The following is a 12,924-nucleotide window of genomic DNA, read 5'->3' on the forward strand; positions in this document are numbered from 1 at the left end:
AGCGTCATTAGAGTCGAGGGACGCCCGCCATCGGAGCCCCACCCCGCCCGCCCGCCCACTAGCCTCCTACCCGCCTGCCTCCCTGCTTCCCTGCATGCCTGCCTGCCTGCCTGCCTGCCTCGCCCCAGCCGCAAAGCCCCCCTTCAGCCCCCCTCGTTCTCCCTCATCCCCACTCTTCCCCCAAACGTTCAGCCCCGCCTCGCCCCGCCTCTCCCCGTCGCTCCTTGCCTGGCCGCCACACCCCGCCACACGCCGCTACGGACAGCCGTGTAAGCCGCCGCCTGATTAGTCTACACGTTCTCCTAAATCTGCCATTAACAGGGACGTGCTCGCATACACACACCTTTAAGGTTCAGGTAATATCGAACAGCCTCCTTGTAAAGTAGACTCGCCTGTCATGCAAGTGTGTGTGTGTGTGTGTGTGTGTGTGTGTGTGTGTGTGTGTGTGTGTGTGTGTGTGTGTGTGTGTGTGTGTGTAGGGAGGTGCGTTTCCCCACGCAATGAAGAGGGCACGCAACACGGTCCGGGGTGCTGCGAAGACCCCCACCCCAGCCCACGCCCTTCACCAGGTCTGCCTCCAAACTGGCCGGACTCGTGCGCTCCCCGGCCGGTGACTGAAGCGGTTCTTGGTTGTTCGGTAATACAGATGCGCAGAGAAGCGATAAAAATTCATCAAATACAGCATAGGAATACAGATTGCCATGCGGGACTATTGCCACACAGGTCCGGCAGTGTTCTCAGTGAGTTAGGTGAGTGCCTGCTGGGAATAAGGGAGTACAGGTTCACTTTTGTTATCGGCTCAACATCTCAGGGTTTACTTTTCTCCCGGTTAAACAGGACAGTGTGTCGCTCAGAGGTGCAGCATTAAGTGGACGCCAAAATCAGGCACAACAAAAAGAACGCGACATTGGAATTAGTATCGCCTCCAAATTTTCTCCTCCCGCCCGCCGCCTCCCCCCGCGATAGGCGTTCACCCGCAGCCCACCACCGCCATGACGAGGCAGACTCCCTATCAGTTCATCTGACCAAAAATTCTGGAATTGATCAACATCCGTTTGGTGGTTGTGCTCACTGAATGCAGCGGCGCTTATCACGGGAAAGGAATCACTGAAATTATAGACATCCTGGTGCCTCCTGGGACACAACTCACTCAGAGCTGCGCCGGGCCCTCGCGTCCATATGATCCCGCGCCGTGCCGACCCCGCCGCGCTGGGTTCATGTCCACTCAATAGATAATTCCTCGTGATATCATCGAGTGGAGAGTGTAAAGACCACCAATAGCAAAGCAGCACGCTGATTGGCTGCAAAGTCGTGACTAGCTCCGCTCAGCCAACCAATCGCGTCCCAGCTTCATGCTCCCACGCACCACGGATCGGGAGATTCCTTTTTTTCCCCACATTTTCCAGTACACGACAGGCATCACCATAGACGCCGCGCCGACCTGAACCAGTTACCAAAAGCTCGGCGACGTGAGGCGCCTCTCAAACCTTTCTTTTAAGTTTTGATATAATAAATGAAAAATATAAATATCAAAGGTCCATATTTTCGGGTGAGTGGCAGACCGGGTCAGATACTCCCCCTTTCCTCCACCCCACCCAGAACTTCCCTGCCGGCCCCCCGCCACCCGCCTCCCACCAGTACTTCACTTCACGGCCAACCATCGCCGGACCTTAATTGGCCGGGGTGAGGCGGGCCAGCTAACAGCCATTTCCCGGCCATCACGACCAAGATGGCCCCCAAGTGCAGGTTTTCACGAAAATTGTAGCGATGGTAGAGCACGGTGCGAGCTGATAGGACGGCGTCGTGCAGGGGGAGGGGCGCGCCGAGGCCCTCAGCCGCGATAAAACACCGGGCCCGCCCCTCCCGCCGAGCCAACCTGAGTCTTACGCTCGCCTGCAATTAGTGTCAGTCCTAATAAATAAAAACGAGTGTTTCTTCGAATGATACCCAATTGGCCGACTTGTGCGAGGGTGGGCGGCGGCAAGAGAGTGACACCTCGGCCCCGCCACAGCAGAGGAGCGCTCGCAGGGGACCATTAGTTCGTAAACCTTATCGACCCGCTGTATTCGTCTCGATCACGCCTGCACGCCCGGCTCAGCGGCTCCACGCACGGCGGTGATTTACTACTAGAAATAAGGCGGCCGGCTGCAGGGGCGTGGGAAAGGGGCAGCTGCTGACCCTTCCTGAGGGGCCGCCGGATTAAATTCCCGCGTTTGTTTTCGATCGAGGCTTATAATAAATATTACCTGCGGGAGACCCTTCATTAGGCAAGATGGAGCACACCTGAGGGGAGGGAGAGAGAGCCTTACCTCCCTCCCTCCCTTTATTTTCTTAAGTCTTCCTCATCCTCTCTACTTCCTTTCTCTTAAGTTACTTTCATTGTCTTCTTCTTCTTCTTCTTCTTCTTCTTTTGTGACTATTCCTGCCTCAAGTTTTCTCTTCCTACACCACCTCTTCCTCCTCCCCCTCCTCCTCTTCCTCTCCCTCCCCATCATCCTATTCCTCCTCCTCCTTTGCCTCCTCTACCACAACGAATAAACTACACACTTCATCTGTCATGTAACTTATAGGAATCTTTTTATTCATCTTATTTTAATATATTCTCCTCAACCACAATAACAAGAACAACGAAATATGAATGTAACACAAATGTTAAGAATAAAAAAAATACTAACGAGCCACGAAAAAAAAATACAAAAAAAAAATCCTTCCTCCATTTTCTTCCATTTTACCTTTACACCTTTTTTTTTCTCTCTCTCTCTCTTCACTTACATTTTCACTTTTTTTTTTTTATCCCTGGCTGTATCCTTTCCTTCTCCCTTCTTTTTTTCCACCTTTTTTTTCCTTCGTCTTTCTCCAATACACACACACTCCTCCTCCTCCTCCTCCTCCTCCTCCTCCTCCTCCTCCTCCTCCTTGCCGTACACGACCGATGCGCCGCTTCCCAGACAACCGCTCTGTATTATTTACCTGGTAATTAATTAGGAGATGCATACCTGATAATGTTATAATTACAGGTGTGCTGGCCGTAAGGTTGGTCGAGGCGTGAGTGTGACAGCAGCAACAATGAGAGATGTAATAAGTGGTGACTGGGGGAAGATAAAGGAGGAGGGAGAGGAGGAAGAGGAGGAGGAGGAGGAGGAGGAGGAGGAGGAGGAGGAAGGGTAAGATAGGATGAAAACTAAAAGAAAAGGAATTTAAGATGGACAAGGTATATATATATATATATATATATATATATATATATATATATATATATATATATATATATATATATATATATATATATATATATATATATATATATATATATATATATATATATATGAGATGACCAGGTTTGTTTAATGTAAGAATACTTAAGAAACCTTAAAATTTAAATTAATATTTCAGTATCTTGCATTTTGCGATACTGATAATAAATACAAAACCACCATCCTCTCAAAGCGAAAATTCAACAAAGACAAGAAAGAAGGAATTAGTATGAGTACAAAACTTTACAAGATTACATTATAAATACAAGCTAACGTAGAAACCTAAGAACCCGTATTATGATAAGCTTAAGACCCTCATTAGATCTATTTTTAAACCCCAAAGAGATTATTAAAAAGATTCTCATGAGTGTGCCGAATCAGCAAAACATCCTAAGAAATCCCATTTCCTTCCACCAGAGCATGTTAAGTTTGTGGAGGTAAAGCACCGGAATGATTGGGAATGCAGTGGAGGGCACGAGGGGCAGCACGGTACGGGACGCGTCAGGGGCTGTTGTAACTTACTCCCACTCACCCGGAACCAAAGAACATTCCGTGACCAGAATCGAAATGTCATATGCAGGAGTGGGAAGCTAAATTGCCTGATGCAGTAACGGGTGGAGGTTGGTAAAAAAACCGATGCAGAGACGGGAGTGTGTAAAAGAACGTGGAGAGGAAAGAATACAATGATCCGGAAGAAGTTGGTAAAGGATGTTGACACTGCAAGAGTCGAGTATCAGCTATATATTTCCTTGCACTGAGTTGTTGGTTCCTTCACCCTTTCGGTATCACGATAAAGGTTTAATTTTGTTCTGGGTATCATTAAAAGACTGCATTACGTTTACGATGATACTTGTTGCAACGAAGGAGTTAAAAATTATCTCAAGTTATTCGTCCACTACAGCCTTATCTCCTTTTACTCTCTTCTGATGAGTAATAGAATGTCATGAAGTCTGGGAATGGACGCTTATTTACAAGACCACAAGTTATTCTCCCGCATCAAAAATGTTGTCCCTGAAGTCGGTGTTTACTTACGCAGATACAAAGTGAAGAGAAAATCGAAGGAATACACAAACGCTCCGCTACAAACACTTACCGTTGATCCACTCTCCGCAGCCTCCGCCTCAGTCGCCGCCGCCTTGCTGGATGGGCGGCGCCAGGGATACTGTTTGTCCCCTGGAAATAAAGAAAAGGAAGGAAAGGTTACTGAGGCTACATGCCTTGACAAGATGGTGAAATCCATAATATAAGCAGTGTTATCGACTCCCCGACAAGGACCCGATCGCTGTCATTTCCGATTATGCTTTGGTTCCACTTGCTTACAAATTTCAGTGTGACAAGTCAATCACCCCGAGACTCCTCAGTTTCCCAGCGAGGATGGCAGGGGTCGGGAGGGCGCGGCGAGGCCATGGGTCGTGTGTCCATCACTGGTGGCTTGTGTGTGTGTGTGTGTGTGTGTGTGTGTGTGTGTGTGTGTGTGTGTCCCACCGCTGGTCCAGTGTCCAATGTTCTGCAGTACGCCACTCACTCACTCACTCACTCATCATCAGCATCAGTATCATCATCATCACCATCACCATCACAAGAATGTCGTGTGAGGGAGTCTTCCGCCGTAATAACAAGGCCAAGACAGTGCCACGCCCCTGATGAAGTTAAGGACGGTGACCATGCTGACGGTCACGGTAAAACTCGCCTCTGTGTTTCCCTTCCGAGCTGCGACTCCCTGCCTCCCCCGCCTCCCCTGCATGGCCGCGGCGGATCACCAACTCATTGGTGACCTCAGTTGAGACTACCCTCCTGCAGGAAGGTTTAATTTCCCCGCACCATCACCACCACCACCATCACAGCCAGGATCATCAACAGCAAGAACCCCATCATCATTACCATCGCCACAGCACAGTGAAAGCCTCATCACCACAATTACCTACACCACAATCACAATCCCCAACACAAACAGCACCATTAATAGTAAAAGCCCTATCACCATCATGTCCTTCATCACAACCACTACAACAAGACCATTAATAATAAAAAAAGCCAACATTACCATCATCTTCACCACAACCATCACCACAACCACTACAAACAGCACCATTAATACCAAAAAAAAAAAAAAAAACACACCACCATCTTCACCACAACCACACCACCACCAAACATCACAGCAGACAGTCACGCCAAAGCCACCACCACACCACCACCACCACCACCACCACCAGCTCCTGCGTGCATGAAGCTGGAAAGAAAATGATCCCTAAGGTCCATCACTCCTATGTTTCGGACGCAGAGAAGGCGGTTGGTGCCTTAAGACGAACGCCAGTACCCCCTTAGACCGCGTCCCGGACAACCCTTTGCTCCCAGGACACAAGAGCGGGTTTAGCAAAGGCGCAAAGTGGTTGGGACGCCCTTTCTGTCCGGGAAAGTGATGGCTATACAAACTTTTGTTGCCCCAAAGGCCTTTTCCAGTATATATTAATGCCGTCATGCAGTAAAGGGTTATAGTTCGGTAATTAATTATTTCAAGGTTACGTACCGGTGGGAAGCTTCCGTCAAGAGGAGCGGGAAGAAAGGGGAGGTTTATGGACGGGAGCTTACCTTGTATTCTTCATTATTTTCTTCTCTCTCTCTCTCTCTCTCTCTCTCTCTCTCTCTCTCTCTCTCTCTCTCTCTCTCTCTCTCTCTCTCTCTCTCTCTCCACTCTTCCTCCTTAATTCTGACAAAACACTTCATTTCTCTTTCTTTCCAATATTGCAAAACACACAAAAGCCTCGCTCTAATGTTTTCTTAACACACACACACACACACACACACACACACACACCAACAAACGTAAATGGATAGACCGACGAGAGAGAGACAGAGAGAGAGAGAGAGAGAGAGAGAGAGAGAGAGAGAGAGAGAGAGAGAGAGAGAGAGAGAGAGAGAGAGAGAAAGGTAAGGTTGACACGCCAGTAAGGTTTCGTGAAGGGCGTTGGTGGGTGGGCGGAGCTGGACACGACTGCCCACCACCCACCGCCCACACCCTCTCTTCTTCATCTCCTCTCTTCCTCCTCCTCCTCCTCGTCTCTGCACGATCTCCACCCCACCCTCTCATCCACCCCCACACACCCACTCAGCGCAACACCCAATAGAAGCAGGAGCCATTAATAAGAGTACATTGGTGATAGTGGGAGGAATGTGGCGGTGATGGTGGTGGTAGAGGGCGTTGGATGTTTTCGTCACTACAACATCAACAACAGCTACTTTTACTACTACTACTACTACTACTACTACTACTACTATTTTATGTAACAATAATAACCATGGCATCAAAACCTGTAGAAATAGTAGTTTTAAGAGAGATCTATGAAGTAGAGAGAGAGAGAGAGAGAGAGAGAGAGAGAGAGAGAGAGAGAGAGAGAGAGAGAGAGAGAGAGAGAGAGAGAGAGAGAGAGAGAGAGAGAGAGAGAGAGAGAGACCAAGAAAAACCAACTCCCACTAGTCTAACCCAGCGGTTGTAGAAGTAGTAGTAGTAGTAGTAGTAGTAGTAGTAGTAGTAGTAGTAGTAGTAGTAGTAGTAGTAGTAGTAGTAGTAGTAGTAGTAGTAGTAGTAGTAGTAGTAGTAGTAATCGTAGTAGTGATGGTAGTGAAGGTGGACAGCGTAATGGTTAAGTCGGCCACCATGATGGGTAAAGGAGAGGGGCTAGGGAGGAGGTGGTGGCGGTGGCGGAGGTGGGCAGGGTGGGCGAGGCAGGTGGTGGGCAGCAGGGGTGAGGCAGGAGCAGCGGCAGCGGGTTCAGGTGCAACATTTGAGGACTGGTCACGATTCCCCGCTGCCTCTAGCCACGTCCCTCCCCAGGGCAAGGAGGGGGAGGGAGGGGCGAGGAGGAGGACGAGCACGAAGAAGAGGTGATGGCGGTGGTGGTGGTGGTGGTGGTGGAGAAGCACGAGAAAGAGAAAAAGAAGTAGAAGAAGAAGGAGGGGGAGTACGAAGAGATGACCACAAGATGAGACAGGGAGTGGAGGAGTGGAGGTGGGAGGAGGTGGAGGAGGAGGGAGGGAGTTCAGGAGCAGCATTTCGGGGAGCTTGTGATCCATGAAAAGTAAGGAGGATTCAAACCGATAGGAAATATATGTATCTTAGAGCTAAGTATTAGGACAATACAAAGAGATAGGAAATATTATGTATCTTAAGAGTTAAATATTAGGAGAATTCAGAAGCATAAGAAATACATGTATCTTAAAGAGTTAGATATAAGAACAATTCACATAGGAAATAAATGTATCTTAGAGTTAAATAAGAATAATGATAAATTAAACTAGGATGGCAGGGAAAGGGAAGGTTTTATTAATGCGTTAAAGAGAAGGAGAGGAAGGAAAAGGGAGAGAGGGTAAAGTGAAGAGGACAAAGTGTATATAAAGGGGAGGGAAAGAGGAGTGAAAGTCGAGGCATAGGAAGGGTAATGGAGGAAAGGGAGTGGATAGGAGAATTGTACAGAGGATGTCAATAAAATGACGATGGTGATGATGATGATGATGATGATGATGATGATGATGATGATGATGATGATGATGATGATGATGATGATAGTGTTGTGGCGCACCACTGCTACAACTACCACCACTGCATTTACCATCACTTCCACTACCACTATACTATCCTAACCATTGCTGCTTCCACTACCACTACCACCACCACCATCACTACTACTACTACTATTACTACTACTACTACTACTACTACTGCAAAGAAACATGAACTAATACAAACACTAAAAAAATCCACACACATCAAAACATTCGCTCATATTCTTTGTTTTCCGTCGAGTCACCAAACAATCTAAGCATCAAAATCGACAAACAAAAATAAATAAGGGAAAGGAGACACGAATTCCACACAAATATATATATGAAAAAAATATATAAAAAAAAAAATAGAACATCCGCAGAAAATGGAGAGAACACGCAATATCGCAAAATGGTATCAATGGAAGTAATAGAAACAGAAAATGGGAGAGAAGTTTACAAAAGCGACCTGTTTTTTCTTTTTTTTTCTCATTCTTTTGGTGGGAGAGAGAAATGAATGGAAAAAAGTGACTGGGGAATTATGCTACAGGTTAGAGAGAGAGAGAGAGAGAGAGAGAGAGAGAGAGAGAGAAATCGTGCCTTGTCCCCACCGGTCTGATTGAAGTGCAATTCTATGACACAATCTGCTATTATACACTTCCCCAGACATGCTTTTCTTTCTATCTCCAACACACTATATTTTTTCCTCTCCTCCTCCGTCTCCCTCTTTCCCTCTCGCACGCACGCACTACCCCCACCACTAAACTCCATATTAGAGCCTCGGCTTTTCACACGCCGTCCACAACTGGCGGCAGGGGCGGGGGAACACGGTTTAGCTTTCAGGTGTGTGTTTACAAGACACTACGATCAATATAAACAGTCCCTCTGGCCTGGGCTTGCGGAGCGGCGCGAGTCCTGGTGCCTCCTACAACAATACGGTCGACAGGAACATGTGTTGTTGTCGGAGTAACGCCTCTGTTCCATAATTCGTTGCTCAAAGAACTAATCGCATCTTCGGCCCGCATCTTCCCGCCGCCAAGCAAGTGATTCTAGGTCTTATGCAGGTGTGTTTAAGGGATGTTGTCACGTGGCAGTCCACAGCGTGAAGACTGACATTTCAATACGTGTCTGCGCCAAAGCTGCAGCAACAGAGCACTGATTGTCGGCCGCTGAGTCCCAAGCGTCAGGTTTTTCCCGTGCAAGCAGTTTGATAAGAAAAGGAATGTTGATAAAAGTGTATTGTTATGTAAGATAAAAAAGCGAACTTGTAAACTTGAAGCCTCATGAACACAACTCGACTGGATTTTCTCTTCGTAGGGGATCTCTCTCTCTCTCTCTCTCTCTCTCTCTCTCTCTAATGGCCAAACTGTGATACACCTTGATGCGAGAAAACTTCAGGTAATTAATTGATAACAACCTTCTGTGTTATAACCAACAAATTCGAGGCGCGGGGAAGGCGACGACGCACTTAGGAGTATATCTTATTCCTTTATTATTACCAAGACCAGCCAATTAGTGGGGGAAAAGATACCCATCATTCCCTCCTTGCCAAGACTGACTGATGCGCCGCCAGCTCAGGACACCCGCAAGAAATACTGCTTTGAGGGTCGCCTTCGGGATTAGCAGTGTACATATGTTCGTTGGTTGAAGTTTCCGAGCACTCCTAACACTGCGGCGAAAACACGACGTCATTTTTGAAAGTCGCAATAAATCTTCAGCGAATGTTACGCATACGCATTCTCGCAGTGTTTGGCATTCGGAATATCTGGCTTGCAGTTTATTATTATCTTTTTCTTTTCTTTCTGGGAGCCGCACACACACACACACGTCAGTTACGTTGCATTCTCTTCTAGTTTTGTTTGTAATATTTTCTTCAATCATTTTAACATTTTATCCTCCTCATGTCCCCTTGTCTCTCATCCTCTTTCTCCTCCTTCTTCCCCTTCTTCAGTAGCACGTCATCCTCGTCTGTTTGTTTTCCTGAGCCGGCGGGAGAGTCACGGGGGCGTAAGCTATGCATTTTTCCGTTCCTTTCTTCCCTCATTTACAACCCACTTCTCCATTCTTCTCCCCCTTTTTCTCTCTTCCGTCTCCCCTTCCTCACGTTCCTCAGTCAGTGCTTAAACTCCAAAAACCTTGCAGTTACATCACTTTTAAATGCTACCATTGTGTGTGTGTGTGTGTGTGTGTGTGTGTGTGTGTGTGTGTGTGTGTGTGTGTGTGTGTGTGTGTGTGTACAAGGGTATTTGTTAAACATTGCGTGCACGTGGGGCGCATATAAACTGGGATTATATGTAAATGTTTCTATGCTGGTAATGCTCGCTGGGGCCCACCATGGAGTGTATTTCAGTGTATGCTGTGTGCCGTGTGTGTGTGTGTGTGTGTGTGTGTGTGTGTGTGTTCGTGCATGACTGCTTTGGCGGTGACACTGAGGACACACCGCCCTTTGAATACGAAAGTAGCGGCACCACACACCTACACTACACACGCCTTCCTTCCTTCCCTCCTGCGGCTATTTGTTTATTTCACTTCGGGAAGGACGAGTGGGGGCTGGGAGGGAGTGGATGGTGTGAGAGGGAACGGAGGAAATAGGCTCCGGGAAAACAGAAGAGGGGAAGGAGTCCATTCCCGTGTGTGTGTGTGTGTGTGTGTGTGTGTGTGTGTGTGTGTGTGTGTACTACGTGGCTCTTCTGGTCGTGCGTTATTAGAGAGACGGGGTGTAATCAGGCTTAGCAGCGTAAGTGCATTCGTGCATCGGAGAGGGAAGAGGAAGAGGAGGAGAAGGAGGAGGAGGAAAGGAAGGAAAAGAAGGAGAAGAAGGAGAAGGAGGAGGAGGAGGATAGCAGCTACTACCACATCCACCTCCGCCCTCAGCCTGAAACTCGTCCCACGCCCTGCCTCCCTGCGCTGGCTGCTGGCTGGCTGATTTACTCCCTCGCCTGAAATGTGGCTGAAGGAGGCAAGGAAGGAGGGAGAGGGCGGGCGCGCGGTGAGTGGGTGGGTATCTGCTGGAGGGTTGGTATGCCTGGGGAGGGAGTAAAGGAGGGGACAAGTGAGTGCTTGAGCCGTTGTGAGGTGGTGTGCGTGGCTCGCTGTCTGGCTGGCTAGCTGGCTGGCTCCCTTGCTGTCCAGGGTGAGCCTCGCTGTTAAATGGTGGACAGTGGTTTTGCACTGTTATTAGCGTGGGTGGCTGGTTCTTTTCGTTAATAGGCAGTAGCTTAATCTTTTATTTCCTGGCTTCCTAAGTGGATAGTGGTGCTTTTTTGTTCTTCCTTCCAGTCATGGCCGGCGAGCGGTGAATGGGTGGTATGTTGTTTAGTTATTGTTAAGAGGATGTTTTTTCTACCAAGAGGACATGTGGCTGCCTTCCGCACTGCAGGAATGGCTGGCATTTGGTTTTCTTATTTCTTTCCGTGAGGGAGGACCGGCGGGACGCTGTTGGAAGACTACAGAGTGAAGAATGATCAGAAATTAAAAAAAGCCAGACTGCTAGGGTCAGTGAAGGAATATCTAAGAGACTTTTTTTCCACCTAAGATATTAATTATGTGGCTGGAGTCTGTTGTTAGGTGGTGAGAATTGTTTCTCGCGCATTTGTTACTTGGAGGCTTCTTGCTCATTACCTGTGTGGAAAGTGAGCTTAGTGCATGCTTGGCCTGAGAGCTGCCGAGCGATTCAGATGCCGGGCAATCCACAGGTACCACTCCGCCTGTTTAACTACCACCTGTTAATTGCTTTCCTACCGGCTGCTGATATGCTCGGGAGGAGTCGACGACTGGGAGAAGCAGGTACTTTTTATTTAGTGTCTCTTCCCTCCTGGTCTTGTAGCAGTGAAAACTTCCAGGCATGAACCTCTGGACCACCTCAGCGAGACGGGGAAAAATCATGTGGTGTATGTACTATTGCAACTACGTACTGAATTCCTGCCCAATGCACCAGTCGGGGATTAAAGTATGTTTTTTGCTGAAGGAGAAAACCACTTGGGCTGTCGGAACCGTTCGCCTCTCCCTGCCGACAATCTGGTTCTCTCCCGGCTGGAATCAGGGCGCTGGTGTCGCGGCCAGGACTTCAGGTGCTCGCCTTGCCTCTCTTGGTCTTTTCTTTCCCTTGGCTGCTTCGTGTGTGTATGTGTGTGTGTGTGTGTGTGTGTGTGTGTGTGTGTGTGTGTGTGTGTGTGTGTGTGTGTGTGTGTGTGTGTGTGTGTGTGTTTATGTATTCATTGTTAATACACCGTAACAAATTTTCATCCTCGTTGTAAGATATTCCACTTTTACATACAAATGATGTTCTTCCTCCTTCCTAACAGTACTGCCATAAGGGTGTTGCTTCGGTCGTCGCCTTGACTGACACACACCAGTGATAAGTTCAGAATAACAAGCAATATTGCAGCACAAACACAAATAAAAGTTCATATATAATCCATGTTGTTGTTTTATAATAATAATAATAATAATAATAATAATAATAATAATAATAATAATAATAATAATGATAATAATAATAAGTTATTTTTATTATTATTATTATTACTATTATTATTATTATTATTATTATTATTTATAGTAGTAATAATAGTATTAGTAGTAGTAATACATACGCAGTAGTGACAGTAGTAACAGTTGAAAGAGTTAAGAAAATAATTTTGATTATAATGCTAAGCACAATAACAACAACAACAACAACAATGATAATAGTAGTAGTAGTAGTAGTAGTAGTAGTAGTAGTAGTAGTAGTAGTAGTAGTAGTAGCAGCAGCAGCAGCAGCAGCAGCAGCAGCAGCAGCAGCAGCAGCAGCAGCAGCAGCAGCAGCAGCAGCAGCAGCAGTAGTAGTAGTAGTAGAAGCAGTAATAACGATATAATAATAATAATAATAATTATTATTATTATTATTATTATTATTATCATTATTATTATTATTATTATTATTATTATTATCATTATTCATAATAATTATTATCATCATTACTATTATCATCATCATCGTTATCATTTTGTACTAGTGCATCCTACATTACCTGTCTAGATAATAATGTTTGGTACTTCACGAGTTCAGACATTCCCATCCATGGGTAGGAGGACGCGTTGCTGGTACTGTGCACTAGCAGAGCAAGTTCACTTAAATTACTATTCT

At 46.8% G+C, this 12,924-nt stretch overlaps 1 long non-coding RNA gene across 1 annotated transcript in view; it reads right to left on the minus strand.

Annotated features, from left to right (window-relative positions):
* Positions 1 to 4,288: 4,288 nt before the first annotated feature.
* Positions 4,289 to 12,924, minus strand: part of LOC135100463 (uncharacterized) — a 51,412-nt gene continuing 42,776 nt past the window's right edge. The window contains exon 4 of the long non-coding RNA XR_010268722.1: positions 4,289 to 4,427. This is a non-coding gene — a long non-coding RNA (uncharacterized LOC135100463). The remainder of the gene's footprint in view (positions 4,428 to 12,924) is intronic.

Source organism: Scylla paramamosain, chromosome 1 (assembly GCF_035594125.1).
Source record: "Scylla paramamosain isolate STU-SP2022 chromosome 1, ASM3559412v1, whole genome shotgun sequence".
Taxonomy (NCBI): Eukaryota; Metazoa; Arthropoda; class Malacostraca; order Decapoda; family Portunidae; genus Scylla; species Scylla paramamosain.